Source organism: Mesoplodon mirus (assembly GCF_964341445.2).
Source record: "Mesoplodon mirus genome assembly, chromosome: 3".
NCBI classification, from domain to species: Eukaryota; Metazoa; Chordata; class Mammalia; order Artiodactyla; family Ziphiidae; genus Mesoplodon; species Mesoplodon mirus.
The window spans coordinates 36,746,352-36,762,460 of NC_138978.1; the positions used below are offsets into that span (position 1 = coordinate 36,746,352).

At 41.8% G+C, this 16,109-nt stretch overlaps 1 protein-coding gene across 3 annotated transcripts in view; it reads right to left on the reverse strand.

Annotated features, from left to right (window-relative positions):
- Positions 1-14,040, reverse strand: part of SCMH1 (Scm polycomb group protein homolog 1) — a 199,266-nt gene extending 185,226 nt beyond the window's left edge. For all 3 annotated transcript variants that reach the window (XM_082616150.1, XM_082616153.1, XM_082616149.1), the window contains exon 1: positions 13,916-14,040. The gene's annotated coding sequence lies outside the window, so the exon portion shown is untranslated. The remainder of the gene's footprint in view (positions 1-13,915) is intronic.
- Positions 14,041-16,109: the final 2,069 nt, after the last annotated feature.

Here is a 16,109-nt window from a genome sequence, read left to right on the forward strand (position 1 = left end):
AAACAGATGGCCAAACAAACACATGAAAAGATGCTAGACACACTAATTATTAGAGAAACGCAAATCAAAACTACAACGCGGTATCACCTTACACTGGTCAGAATGGCCATCATCAAAAAATCTACAAACAATAAATGTTGGAGAGGGTGTGGAGAAAAGGGAACCCTCTTGCACTGTTGGTGAGTATGTAAATTGATACAGCCACTATGGAGAACAGTATGGAGATTCCTTAAAAAACTAAAAATAGAACTACCATACGATCCAGCAATCCCACTACTGGGCATATACCCAGAGAAAACCATAATTCAAAAAGACTCGTGCACCTCAGTGTTCACTGCAGAACTATCTGCAACAGCCAGGACATGGAAGCAACCTAAATGTCCATCAACAGAGGAATGGATAAAGAAGATGTGATACATATATACAATGGAATATTACTCAGCCATAAAAAGGAACAAAATTGGGTCATTTGTAGAGACGTGGATGGACCTAGAGACTGTCATACAGAGTGAAGTAAGTCAGAAAAACAAATATCGTATATTAACGCATATATGTGGAATCTAGAAAAATGGTGTAGATCATCTTATTTGCAAAGCAGAAAGAGAGCCAAAGACGTAGAGAACAAACGTATGGATACCAAGGGGGAAGGCGGCAGGGGGATGAATTGGGAGATTGGGATTGACATATATACACTATTGACACGATGTATAAAATAGACAACTAATGAGAACCTACCGTATAGCACAGGGGACTCTACTCCATGTTCTGTGGTGACATAAATGGGAAGGAAATTTAAAAAAAGACGGGATATATGTATATATATAGCTGATTCACTTTGCTGTACAGCAGAAACTAATACAACGTTGTAAAGCAACTACACTCCAATAAAACTTAGTAAAATAACCTTCTACTACACTATTCCTAACTACTATGCTAAACTTTCTTTTATATGCCAGCTGCTGTATAATAAGGAACTTGTCTAATCTTTGTCCTAGGTTCCTGGCAAAGAGCTTCTAAAATCCCTGGAATTTTCCAAGTGATAGGAGTATCTTTGTTATTCATTAGCCCCTTGGACACATGTGAGTTTTATGCTAAAGAGATCGCTCAGGATGGGGGCTGGTTGCCAGAAAGACCAACCACATAGGGCTACATAATGAAACCCCAGCCAAAACCGAACGCTGAAGCTTGGTGGAGTGAGCTAATTAGTAAACACATAAATGTGCCAGGAGGGTGATGTGCCCTGATTCTATGGAGAGAGGACAGGGAAGCTCTGTGTTCAGGACTCACCCAGACCTTGCCCTGTGTGTCTCTTAATTTGGCTGTTCCTGATTTGCATCCTTTACAATAAGCCTGTAATCATAAGTATGGCACTTTCCTGAGTCCTGTGAGTTGTTCTAGTAAATCACTGAACCTGAGAGGGGTCACAGGAACCTGCCAGATTTGTAGCCAACTGGTTGGAAGTGTAGGTGGTCTGAGGACCACACTTGAGACTGGCATCTGAAGTGGGGGCAGTCTTTTGGGGATCATGTTCCCTTAAACCCACTGATGGTAGTACAGATGATATGAATAGATGAATAACCTTAAGCTGGCAGCATTAAATCAGAGATATACCTATATATGGCTTTAGGAAACATTATTTGCATCATCCTGACATATCTTACTTGGAAATATGAAGGGGAGAGAGAGGGAATGAGAGAAGGAAGGAAGAAGGATGGGAGGAAGGGAGGGAGGGGAAAAGAGAGGGAAGAAAGAAAGTAAAGTGAAGGGAAGAGGGGATAAAGAAAGAATGAAAGAAAGAAAAAGGCAAAGATATTGTTTAAGTGTAAAACAACTGCTTTGAGTGACTTAGTGCTTTGTCCTAACAATGGGCAATAAATGTTATAAAGTGATGCTAGTGGAGACAGGCAAGGAAAGATTCTTTTGCAAAAGTTAAACAAAAACAAATACTGGATTTCCTCAAAATTTTAGATTTTATAGCCATATAGTTAGAGCTATATAAGCATCTTTAATTTCATATAGGAAAAAAAAAACCCTTAAACAAGTATTGTCATACTAATTCTCCATGACATAAAGCTTCTTAGGAATGCACCTACTATATTACAGCAAAAGAGACTCTTCTAAAACCCATCACAGAGCTAATGGGGAAGACAGCATTATGCCAAGGAACACTGCAGAGGTAATGCTTAGAAAATCCAGACAGCTGACACCTAGAAGACTTTTTTAACATGGGCATTAGGGTCCAAACATCTAGGCTGATGGGTTTGGGGGCACAGCTGTCATTTCTGGGAAGGGGTAATTCAAACATTTAAGTGTACTGGGCAGGTAATCTAAACAGAAAGTGAGAATGGGGACCAAGGTTGCACAATGGGACTTTATGACTCAGCCATTTTCCAAAGGACATTTCTGTTGAGATGAAGAATCACTTATTCATAACAACAGACTAGTAGAGAAAACTAGAGAAGATCCTGATCCACAGCAAATCTAGTCCAATCACACAATTTATCCCTAAATTTTATAATGTCTTTTATCAATCTTAATTTTTTTGAGAATTAGTCTTAAATTCTATAAGGAAAAATAGTGAAAGGCTTTTTTTTTTATTTTAAAATTTTTATTTATTTATTTATTTATTTTTGGCTGCGTTGGGTCTTCGTTGTTGCACGCCGGCTTTCTCTAGTTGCGGCGAGTGGGGGCTACTCTTTGTTGTGGCACACAGGCTTCTCATTGCAGTGTCTTCTCTTGCTGCAGAGCACGGGCTATAGGTGTGTGGGCTTCATTAGTTATGGCATGTGGGCTCAACAGTTGTGGCTCGCAGGCTCTAGAGTGCAGGCTCAGTAGTTGTGGTGCACAGGCTTAGCTGCTCCATGGCACGTGGGATCTTCCGGGACCAGGGATAGAACCCGTGTGCCCTGCATTGGCAGGCGGATTCTTAACCACTGTGCCACCAGGGAAGCCCCAGTGAAAGGTTTTGAAATGGCATATTCTATCAATAGAAGGATGGAGGCTTCCAGATTCTCTGATCCTACAGAAATGTGTTACATGGTCTATCTCTGACGAGGCAATTTTACAAGTTTGTTGTAAACTGATAGCTTTGCTGAAAATTGATATTAATGGAAATAATTCCTGTCCACTGAAATGCAAACTGTGTACACGGAATTCAATTGATATTGCTCTATGAATACTGAGCACTTCTGCATTTGTTTGTAAACTAATCTCAGAACACCCTGACTATAAATATGTGGTACTTTGAGTCCTCTTTTGAACCATTTTTCGTGCTCTTTCTGTTCACTACATTAACGCTGAGCCATTTGAAGTTGCCTATATTAGACCATTTCAGACCTGTAGAAAACAGTTACATGATTCATCCTAATAACATCTCTTTATATTTCTGCTGCTCCTTCCCTCCCTGCATTAAAATCATAACAAGAACTACATGCTATTATTCTTTAAAAATACATATATAATACAATGTTTCAGATATATAAAGAATAATGAATGGACACCCATATATCTACAGCCTAGTTGAAAAAATATTTAACAATACAATTTAAGGCTCCTGTGTGCTCTTCCCAGCAGTATTACTGGTCTTCTCTCCCCACCTTAGCCTTCAGAGATCCCCACTATCCTTACTTTGATATTTATCATTACCATGCATTTATTTAAACATTTATTAGGTATATATGCTTCCCTAAATAATACATGAATGTTGGGCTTTATACAATATAAATGTGTTCTGCTATTTGCTTTATTTACTTAACTTTTTACTTGTGAGATTCACCCAAGTTACTATATAGATCTAGTTCATTCATTTTCATTATTGTACGGGATTCCATTAGGTAAATGTACTACAATATTTTCTTTCTTTTATAAATAGACATTTGGACTAGTTTGAACTTTCTGCTATAAAAATGTTGCATAAATATTTATACATGCATAGGAGAGTTTCTAAAGGGTATCTGCCTAGGAGTGGAATTGCTGGATTGTAGGTTATGTGTGTTTTAGTTTTAACAGATATTGCTAAATTTTTCCTCTCTATGGTTGTGCAATTTCTATTTCCATCAACAGTGTCCAAGAGCTCCCTTAACTCTACATTCCCACCATTATTTGGTATTATCAGACTTCTTAATTTTTGCCAATCTAACAGGTATGAAATGACATCTCATTAGAACTTTAATTTTCCTACAGGAACTAATTACCAGCGAATGGCTAATAAACTTTTAGGTTGCCTCTTTTATACCTTGTCATTCTTCTATTGATTTGTCTTTTTCTAACCTATTTGTAGGAATCCCTAGTTAATACAGACAGTAATATTTAGCTGTTATATGTACCATAAATATATTCTTTAACCCTGTGGCCTATATATGCATTTTTAAAATTATGGCATTCACCTTGGTTACTGTACAGAGCTGGAAGACAGAGTGGTAGAAATCACTGCCATGGAAGAGAATAAAGAAAAAAGAATGAAGAAATGAGGACAGTTTAAGAGACCTCTGGGACAACGTCAAATGCACCAACATTTGCACCAGCATTATAGGAGTCCTAGGAGGAGAAAAGGGAGAGAAAGGGCCTGATAAAATATTTGAAGGGATAACAGCTGAAAACTTCCCTAACATGGGAAAGGAAACAGTCACCCAAGTCCAGGAAGCATACGGTTCCATACAGAATTAACCCAAGGAGGAACACTCCGAGACACATAGTAATCAAAGAGACAAAAATTAAAGACATGGAGAAAATATTAAAACCAACAAGGGAAAAGCAACAAATAACATACAAGGCAATCCTCATAAGATTATCAGCTGATTTTTCAGCAGAAACTCTGCAGTTCAGAAGGGAGTGGCACAGTATATTTAAAGTGATGAAAGGGAAAAACCTACAACCAAGAATACTCTACTTAGCAAGGCTCTCATTCAGATTTGACAGAGAAATCAGAAGCTTTACAGACAAACAAAAGCTAAAAAAATTCAGCACCACCAAACCAGCATTACAACAAATACTAAAGGAACTTCTCTAAGCAGAAAAGGCCACAACTAGAAACAATAAAATTATGAAAATGGGAAAGCTCACCAGCAAAGGCAAACATACAGGATAGGTAGGAAGTCATCCACACACAAATATGATATCAAAACCAGTAACTGTAACAGGAGGAGAGTAAAAATGCAGGATATTTGAAATGCATTTGAAATTAAGAGATCAGCAACTTAAAACAATCACGTATACATATAGACTGCTATATTAAAACCTCATGGTAACCACAAATGAAAAATCTGTAATAGATATACACACAAAAAAGAAAGGAATCCAAACACAACGCTAAAGATAGTCATCAAATCACAAGAGAACAAAAGAAGAAAGGAAGAAAAAAGACGTAAAAAAACAAACTAAAACAATTAAGAAAATGGAAATAAGAACATACACATCTATAACTATCTTAAATGTAAACAGATTAAATGTTCCAACCAAAAGATACAGACTGGCCAAATGGATACAAAAACAAGACCCATATATATTGCTGTCTACAAGAGAACCACTTCAGACCTAGGGACACATACAGGCTCAAAGTGAGGGGGTGGAAAAAGATATTCCATGTAAATGGAAATCAAAAGAAAGCTGGAGTAGCAATACTCATATCAGACAAATAGACTTTAAAATAAAGACTGCTACAAGAGACAAAGAAGAACACTACATAATGATCAATGGATCAATCCAAGAAGAAGATATAACAATTGTAAATATATATGCACCCAACACAGGAGCACCTCAATATACTATATAAGCAAATGTTAACAGACATAAAAGGAAAGTTGACAGCAATACAATAACAGTGGGGGACTTTAACACTACACTTACATCAATGGACAGATCATCCAGACAGAAAATCAATAAGGAAACGCAGGACTTAAATGACACATTAGACCAGGTGGACTTAATGGATCTTTATAGAGCATTCCATCCAAAAGCAGCAGAATACAGATTCTTTTCAAGTGCACATGGAACATTCTCCAGAAGAGATCACATGCTGGGCCACAAAGGAAGTCTCAGTAAATTTAAGAAAACTGAAATCATATCAAGCATCTTTTATAACTACAGCTCTATGAGATTAGAAATCAACTACAAGAAAAAAAATGCAAAAAACACAAACATGTGGAGGCTAAACAATATGCTACTAAACAACCAATGGATCACTGAAGAAACCAAAGAGGAAATCAAAAACTACCCAGAGACACAAGAAAATGAAAACACGACAATCCAAAGCCTATGGGACATGGCCAAAGCAGTTCTAAGAGGGAAGTTTAGAGTGATACAAGCTTACCTCAGGAAATAAGAAAATCTCAAATAAAGAACCTAACCTTACACCTAAAGCAACTAGAGAAAGAAGAACAAAAAAACCCCAAAGTTAGTAGAAGGAAAAAACTCATAAAAATCGGAGCAGAAATAGATGAAATAGAGATGAAGAAAACAATAGAAAAGATCAATGAAACAAAAAGTTGGTTCTTTGAAATGATAAACAAAATTGATAAACCTTTAGCCAGACTCATCAAGAAAAAAGGGAGAGGGCCCAAACAATAAAATTAGGAATGAAAAAGGAGAAGTTACAAATGACACCACTGAAATACAAAGAACCATAAGAAACCACTACAGGAAACTATATGCCAATAAAATGGACAACCTAGACGAAATGGACAAATTCTTAGAAAGATACAATCTCCCAAGACTGAACCAGCAAGAAATAGAAAATATGAACAGACCAGTTACAAGCACTGAAATTTAATCTGTGATTTAAAAACTCCCCAAAAACAATAGTCCAGGACCAGATGGATTCACAGGTGAATTCCATCTTTGTCACTGTACACAGCACAGTGTCTGCCAGTTAGCAGACATTAATAAATATTTGTTGAATGAATGAATGAAAAACTGAAAAAACACACATAAAGAAATCAGACAATGTTTTAAGCTCTTATTTTGGAATTGTGACCCTCTATGCCTATTAGGTTTTATAAACTTTTATATTTAAAGAAATAAATTTAATTTAGCTTGGAGACTTTCCAGCAGTCCCTTGAGATAACTGGAGATAAGACAGAGCACCAAAAAATCAGGACTGGAAGTCCAAAATTTTAAATCACCTAAGACAAACAGTTGTCTGCTCTCTTAAATAGCTCCAAGAACAAGTATGCTGGCTCTCATGTTTCCTATTATACTTTGCAGAACATAATGACTAAAACAGCCTCTAGTTCCACCATGTTTGAATGCCCCAGAGGAAAGTCTACAAAAGTGAGTGTAAAGCAATTCTACTAAATAAGAAAACACTTAGAAATGTGCCCATAATACATCAATGAGCAATAGACATAGTGATTAAAATGAATATACAATATGTATACGCTTCAATTTTAAAAGCTAACAATGGTAATAACTACAGTAAAACAGAGGGGAAAATAATACATCAGCCTTTATATGATTTAAAATGGAAGGAAATTAATATATGACAACTTACAACAGAACCAGCAGGAGGTTCAGACAGCACAGAATCTTAAAAAGGAAGTCATAGGAAGCAATGAGTCATTCTGGACAAAACACAGAATCTGTAGTAAGAAGACCTGGTTTTGAGTTGTCATTCTGACATTTACTAGCTATTTGGCATTGGGCACATCATTTAATCCACCTACACCTCAGCTCCTTATCAGTAAATAGAGTTTATAATGATCTGGCATCCTCTCTAACAGGGTTATTGTATGTTTCAAATTAAGTAGAAAAATGTGTGACATACTTCAATAATATGCAGTTGTAATCACCTATCCTTCTTCATCTTCCCATCTTCCTGATGGCAGCAATCTGTATAACTGTGTGATTTTTTTCCAGCAGGGCTCAGTAGAGCTAGTACAGGCAAGAGAGAGATTAGTTCGGGATTTTGCCCAGACAGGGACAGAAGGACAAAAGAGCAAGGGAATAAAAGATAATGATAAGAGAGTGAATGAAATAGCAAGAGACTAAGAAAATTAAGCTGGATAGGGAAGGAAGTGAAGACAGGCCTCAGTGGGGTCAAAGAAAAGATCTAGTAGATCCTCAAAGGTCAGGCAGAAGAAGAAATTTTGAACAAATCTGCATGTCTTCATTTATAATTTCAGAGGTGGGCCATCTTTGCATGAGAACAAAGCTCACGGTGTGACTATGGGAGCTGATTAGCTAAAAAGATGATCACTTCAGTTGAAGAGGTCAATGTGTTGAAGAAACGATCATCCACGTGAGTACTGAAGTCACTCAGGGTAAGGCCAAAAATTGAGATGGAAAGGAAGACTGTGTGTGCTAGGTCCTAAATGATAGAGAAGATCTATTATATAAGAAGACAAAAGTGGTATAGCCCTTGTGCCAGAGAGCACAGGGATTTTAAGAAGGCAGAGAAGCAGCAGTCTGGAAATGTATGAAATAGTGGTGCATAAAAAATTACAGTCATCCTTATCTCTCTCCTTTTGCAAGGAGTGGTCTGGGAGAATGAGCTGCACCCATTCAGAAGGGCTAGAGTAAGCGATCTTACTCTCCTGGCTTCCATTTAAGGCCAGAACACACATTAAAACATCCCATAGGGGCTTCCCTGGTGGCGCAGGGGTTCAGAGTCCGCTTGCCGATGCAGGGGACACGGGTTCGTGCCCCGGTCCGGGAAGATCCCACATGCCGCGGAGCGGCTGAGCTCGTGAGCCATGGCCGCTGAGCCTGCGCGTCCGGAGCCTGTGCTCCGCAACAGGAGAGGCCACAACAGTGAGAGGCCCGCGTACCGCAAAAAAAAAAAAAAAAAAAAAAAAATCCCATAAAATGGTTAACAGTGTAGAAAACAGGAGTTTCAGAGAACAACTGGAAAGGTTTGAAAGGGAGCAAAAAAGCAGGACTGAGAGAGGAAGAGGAAGCCAAGTCAGCACAGGAATAACAGTACAGAAGAAAGACATATGACTGGAGGAGCTGGGACAAAGGTAACAGAGAATAAGACTTGCTGGGTTTATATGGCCAAAGGTTATCAAAATAATTAGTTCTAGCAGTTCCCTGATAGCTAGGGAGTTAGCACGAAGGCCTTGACAATGGTTTGGTTAAATTCCCTCATTTACAGATTGCAGGAGGTGGGGGCAACATCTGAGTATCTAGTATGTACTTATTCACATTATGTAAAGTGTTAAGCCCTACACCCACATCTTCCCTCATTTTATAAATGAGGGAACTGAGGATCACAGAAGCAAAGTGACCAGCCCTGGGTTGTATTATTTATTTATTTATTTATTTATTGCGGTACGCGGGCCTCTCACTGTTGTGGCCTCTCTTGTTGCGGAGCACAGGCTCCGGACGCGCAGGCTCAGCAGCCATGGCTCACGGGCCCAGCCGCTCCGCGGCATGTGGGATCTTCCCGGACTGGGGCACGAACCCGTGTCCCCTGCATCGGCAGGCAGACTCTCAACCACTGCACCACCAGGGAAGCCCCTGGGTTGTATTATTAATATTCAGTGACACTGAGGACCCAGGCTTCTTTTTCAAATCTAAATCAGTAAGGCAGTATAAGAAAGAATTTGAAATGAGAACATCTTTAGTCACTTTCTACCAGTGAGATCTTGTATGTTTTTTTTAAACTCCACTAAGCCTATCTACCAAACAAGGTTATTGCAAAGATTAAGCTACAACTACAAAATAAATCCTAGTAAAAAAAAAAATTTTTTTTTAAATCCTAGTAGTTATTTTTTTAACTGAAAACTGGTCTACATAGGAACTTATTTTCAAATGTGAATTTCTTACCTGGTTTATTTCAAACACAAATCCAAAGTTTCTAAATTAATGCCTATAGATTTTACAGATAGGAAACTGAGGTAGAAAGGGAGGATGTATAACTTATGGCTCCCTCGTATATCTAGAATCAAGTCCAAACTCCAAAGTTTCAGGTCTTTAATACTATGGCCCCAGCCCACCTCTCTAGCCACATCTCTCACTACTGACTTACACAAATACAATACTTGACCTCTGGCAACTATCAACTTTTTAAAACATATCCTATAATTTCCCCATTTTGGAGCTCCACCTAAATTATTTAATCTATTTAAATTTGTTTTCCAAGGCTCAAATAAAATTCATCTTGAGTGTAAAGCCTAACCTTGTTCCAACTGTTGAGAAATGATGGCTCCATCCTCTGAACTCCTATATCACTTTGCTTTACCTCCCTTAGAGTACTTATTGCCTTACAATTTAGGTAAGCATGAAAAAATTTCATTTCTGCCATTAGAGCTTAAGTCCCTTAAAGGTAGTTGGAAGAGAATTAACATTTACTTTGCATCTCTGAAGTGCCAATTGCTTCTCTAGTGTATATATATATACACACACACACATTATTTCATGTAACCTTTGTGACATCCCATGAAGTAGAAATCTATTTTTTACACATAAGGACACTGAAAGTCACAGAGGTTAAACAATTTGCTTACAGTCCTAAGACTAGCAAGTGACAGAGCCTAGATTTGAATCCATCTTTCTAACCCAAAGCCTAGGCTCTTGCCACTATACTCTTCCCAGAAACCATGAGTATATCCTCACTACTGATTGTTTCCTATCTATCCACTGACCATCAGGGAAAAAAACCTCCATGGACTTCGTCATTAAGTATCAGCAGAAAGGATTTGATATAGGATATCTGCCCTCCTACTTTCCAAGAGTTAGAACAGACTCTTCAGAGCCAACAGAATGACTAATATGAGACCTGAATAAAGATGAAGAGATCATAATCCTGCTTCTAGGAAGAAAAGTCAAAAACCATTACTTTTCCATTCTTGTATTTAAAAATTCCTCCTCCTCTGAGGTTTCCACCACTTGGCTATATCACTCCTTACCCCTCCTCCTCATCTGTCATCTACCACCCTCCCGATTAATCCCCTATATTCACTGCACCTGGGTCACAATCCCTCTCTCTTCCCTGCGTCCTAGCATCCTAAATCATTTCATTATCCATGCAGAAGACTCGTTCAATACAATAGCCTCGCAGTTCCTTGTCATACTCAGCTTCACCCGACCTTCACCTCTGCTGTACTTCAGCATCTCACACACAGAGACCTAGCTGTCACCTAGAAGAGCTCCACATCAGACAATTTAACTCTAATATTCCACTTTCTGACCACAACCTTTTTTTTCTATCTTACTTCTACATTTGCTCATTGACCTAACTCAAGAAATCACAGAACCTCTAAGTCCCAAACTGAAATCATTATCCAGTGTTTCCTGTCTCAGTTAATGCCACCATCATCCCCCTAGTCACCCAAACCAAAAACATGAGCATCACCCTGGACTCCTCACCCTCTGATCTACATACCCAATCAATCATAAAGCCTCACAGATTCTCTCAACTTCATCCCTCTCTCCTCATCCCTATAACCACATTTAAAAAATGTTATTCAAGCATATCTATAAAAACCTTTCAGTGATTAAAAAAAAAACACCCATTGAATTCATTTCAAGATACTTATGCATACAGGGTCTACCATGACATGGCCTCGGACTGTATTTCTGGCCTCACAACTTACCACTTACATCTTCACTGTTATTTCTTAGAAGTCCCAAACTGCTTGTGGTTCTCTAGGCAAGCCATTCCTTTTCTTACACTGATGCCTTTACTCAAGCTATTCTCTCTGTTTGAAGCACATTTTTTTACTCATCTTTGCCTGACTTACTTCTACGTACCATTTAAGACTTGGGTCAGGTGTCATCTCTTCCTCAAGCCTTCCCTCAAGTCCCAGACTAGTCTAAGCACCCTCCCCTTGATGCAACCCCAGCATCACAGGCATAGCTCTCTCCTTTTATTCTGAGATGACCTATTTCAGCATCTAATTTACCAACTTCACAAGCATTGGAAATGTATCTTATTCATCTCTGTCTACCCAGCTAAACATAGTGCATAGCATAGTGCCTGACACATAATAGACACATTAAGTATAGAGTAAATGTTAGAAGATGTTGAGTTTACATTTTCAGTGGGATATTCACACCAGTGCTTTCTCGCAGAGTTTTTTTAGTATTTCCTACCATTAACTCCAAGTCCTTTGAAGGGAAGGAACCAGAGCTTTTCCTGAGTCTGCACAGTTCTATAAAGAATGATGCTATACAAAGTTTTACCCAACAAACATAACAGAAATCAAAACTTGACGTGTGCTAGAAACTTCAAAACCACTGAACAATTGAAAAAAAATGAAGATATAAGAACAAAGATAAAGAACTAATTCTGACCGCTGTGTTGTCTATGTTATGTGCTTGTCTATGTTATAAAAACAGTGAAATTTTGCTTAGAATATAAACAGCGTCCTGGATACAAGAGCTTGGCACTTTATCTACAAGGTCATCACATCTCTGCTAAGCTTAAAAAATTACTAACCTGCAGGGTTGCTCAGGCAGGGGTTTAAGTTGTTGGTAAAGACACTACTTAAAAACTTAACCCCACAAACCAAGGCTCAGTGATGAAAAAGCAAGTAAAAAATAATGCTGGTATATGAGCAACAACAAAAAAATGTTCTTTTCATAGTAATTTTGGGCCTTGAGTTGGCAGTTAGAAAGAGAGCAAAGAGTTCAATGTAATAAAGCATTTCCCTCTCCAACTAAATATTAAATTGCAGTCTGGCATCAAACTAGGGATGCCAGACTCAATTCTTTCCCAGTGTAAAAAATAATAAGCTCTTCTATTTGCATGGTGCATTCCAATCGATATACATTTGCTCATTTGATAAAGTGTTCATAGACATTTTAAAAAATGAGGGAAAACTCCAAAATTTCCACAAAATAATAACTCTTTTAGTTGGTTTAAACAAACAGTACTAGATTTTTTTTTTTTTTTTTTTAAAGTTCAAAACACGGCACAGAGTGAGAAACGGAATAGAGTACTTTATATTTAAGCAGGTCAATCCTTGGGGCCAAAAGAGCTTCTTGCAGAAACTTAATAGGTTTTGGGTTTCCTTGGGAAGAGATCGGTTTCCCATCAATGGAGGAGATGTTCAGACTGGTCAAATTATTAGGGTAGAATTTGGGATTTTCAAAGCTACTTTGGTATGGGATGAGGGAAAGGGACCCTAGATGACGTTTAAATTCCCTTCCAGTCTGTAGATGTTTTGGGGTTCACTTATCTCCTGGAAACCCATTTTCATTCCTCCGGGGCTGGCCCACAGCTGTGCCCACGTGTCCAGCCCTCCTGGCCGCTGGCTCACCTCGGTGCCCAGCGGCTCCCGCCCCCGTCGGAGGTTGGAAACCTGCTTTCCGCGCCCGTTTCCGGCGGCACACGTGAGTTGTCTCGGCGCAGCTCCAGCCGCCTGAGCCAGCCCGAGGACCGCTGTTGACAGCTCCCCGCCCTTCGCACCCCCGACCCTCGGATGGGCCACGCAGTCCGCCGACCTCGGTCCCCGCCGGCCCCGAACCGGATCCGGCCGGCGAGGATCCACAGGCATCTCTCAGCTCTCCTGTCCGAGCCGACTGACAGCCCCTCAGACTCCCGGCCCTCGGCCCAAAGCCAACACTCTCGGGCCGACCCAGCCCCGCCGGCCAGGACAGAGCGACCGCCGTTCGGACCGCCCGCGATGTGGACCCTCCAGAGGTCCCCGTGTCCTTGAGTTTCCCTCGCGGGGCCCCCGGGGCGCCTCTACTGAGTCAGGGCCGCGGGCCGGACACTGGGCCCCGTTGGCCCGGCCGCGGAAGCAGAACGAGCCGCCGGAGCTCCGGGCCCAAGAACACGGCGGGGGACGGCCGCGCTCGGACCCCAGACAGGCCGACCGGCCGGGACACACAGACGGACAGTCGGGCCCGAGGGGCGGGGGCAGCGGCCGGGCCGGTCCTGGCGCCTCCTTCTCGCCCGGGGCGGCCCCTGACGGCCCAGCCCCTCAGGGCGCGGGCTTTCCGGGAGAGCGGAGGCGGCCGCCGAGGCGCTTACCTGAGGGCGCAGCGACGACGCGGAGCGGCTCACTCCCTGCCCGCCGCCATGTTTCCGCTGCGCAGCGAGCGAGGGAGGACGGGCGGAGGGGGCGGGCGGGGGCGGCTCCGGAGAGCGGCGGCTGCCGGCCGGCCGGCGGGCTGGCGCGCGGCTGGGGGCTCGACCGAGGCGGCGGCGGCGTTGGCTGAAGCGGGGGCGGGGCGCGGGCTTCCCGGCCCCGCCCCCCGGGCCTCCGGCCGCGGTGTGGCGAGCGCCTCGGCAGTTGGGCCCGCGCGGGGGGGGCGGTGCGGGGAGGGCTCCGCCGAGCGGCCAGGCCCCGCCAGCCTCCGCTGCCTCCCGCCTCCTGCCTTCGACCCCGGGGCCCAGACCCGCGTTCCCACCGGCCCTACGCGCCGCTTCTCACGGGTGGGTAAACTGAGGTCTGGAGAGGGCTCGGGTACTTGGGTTCGAGTCCCGCTGTCGCCGCTCCGAGCCCGCGCGTGGGCGGGTGGGGGAGATGGAGGACCCAAGAGGCGTCAGGTCAGGTTGGCTGATGCGCGGCGCCGCCTCGGGCGAAGAGCGGGCGCTCCGGGGCTCGAATCCCTGCCTTGCTAAGAGTGATGGATGACCTTGAGCGAGTTACCTCGTATTTCTACCCCAGGACCCTCACCTCTAACGGGATAGCATTTAATCCAGAGGGTTGGTGTGAGGATAAATAAGTTAATGCTCGTGAAGCCCACGGAACAGTGCTGGAGACCTAGTAAGTAAATGCGTAGGAAATAGAAGCTCCCGCGGTCCCTTCACTGGTTCATCCATCCATTCAACAACTACTTACGCATTGAGCCCCTCCATGTGCCTGCAGACAGGCTCATTCTGTTAGTGAACACTTTTTGCTACACTCCTATGGTTAAACGCCGCGTCCACCTGGATCATCCCTATTTTAGCAGGGAGGAAACTGAAGCTCAGGGAGGTGAAGCTACTTGTCCAAGGTCACCCAGCCAGTAAATGAGTGGAGATTCATCTCCAACCTGACTTCAAAGCCTGTGCTCTGCAAGCAGGGAGTCATCAGCTGTTTGGATGGGTCAAAGGAGGCTACCTGAGAGTTAAACACTTTCAGGTTGGCTCTTGAAAGAGTCTGCAAGGAGGAAGCTCATTTCAGGCAGAGGGAAGGATGTGTGCAAGGGCATAAAGACATATATATGATAGCAGATGGCTGGTTGGTGTGACTGGCAGGGTGGGAGTATGAGAGACAGTGTGGATGTGGTGATGACGGTGCTGAAGCTAGACAGGGAAAGGAAGCCAGAACACGGAAGGAGGTCTTTGTGTGCCTAGAATGACATTTAATGTCCTTGTATGTCTACCTTAGAATTTATTTTGTAGGCCAGTGGTTTTCATAGTATGGTTCTGGGACTCCTGGGTGTCCCTGAGATCATTTCAGGGGTCAGAGAGCTCAAAATTATTTTCATAATAATGCTAAATGCAATTTGCTTTTTTTTTGCTCTGATGAGCATACAGTGAAGTTTTCCATAGACTATAGGACAAATGATATTTCAACGCATTAAATGCAGGTACAGATTTGAGAATCCAGCTGTCTTCTTTAAGCCAGGTGTTAAAGAGATTTGTACAAATGTAAGACACCGCTTTTCTCATTAATATTTTGTCTTAGAAATAGTAGACATTTTTCACTAAAAAATGTGTTTATATTAACAGGTAATGGATTTATTGTAATTTTAAATGAATTAATAAAATTTTAGAAATTTCTCAGTTTTAATTCCTAATATGGTAAGTATTGTTAGAAGTAACAAATGGCACATAAAAAAGCTCTTCGAGGTCCTCAGTAATATTTAAGAGTGGGAAGGGGTCCTGAGCCCAAAAGGTTTATGAATGCCTGCTATAGGCAGTAAGAAGCTGTTGAAGTTTTAAGTAGGGGAGTGACTTAATCAGACTTTCATTTCAGAAAGAGTTTTCAAGACCCAAGGCCAGCCTTGAGGGATAAGTTCACAAGCCATGGGCATTCTAGGCAGAAGGATAGAAACAGGGAAGTGCAGGTCTGGTAAGCAACAGAGCTAGGACCCAGATGACTCTGGCCTTTTTATTCCTCATTTGGTATCACTTTACCACCTGACAAACGACAGGATGAGTGTTTTATTCCTTCATTTCCACTGGGTGCTGTGTAGTGACGCTTTTGCTCACATTTGCTGTGGACGTTAGCACC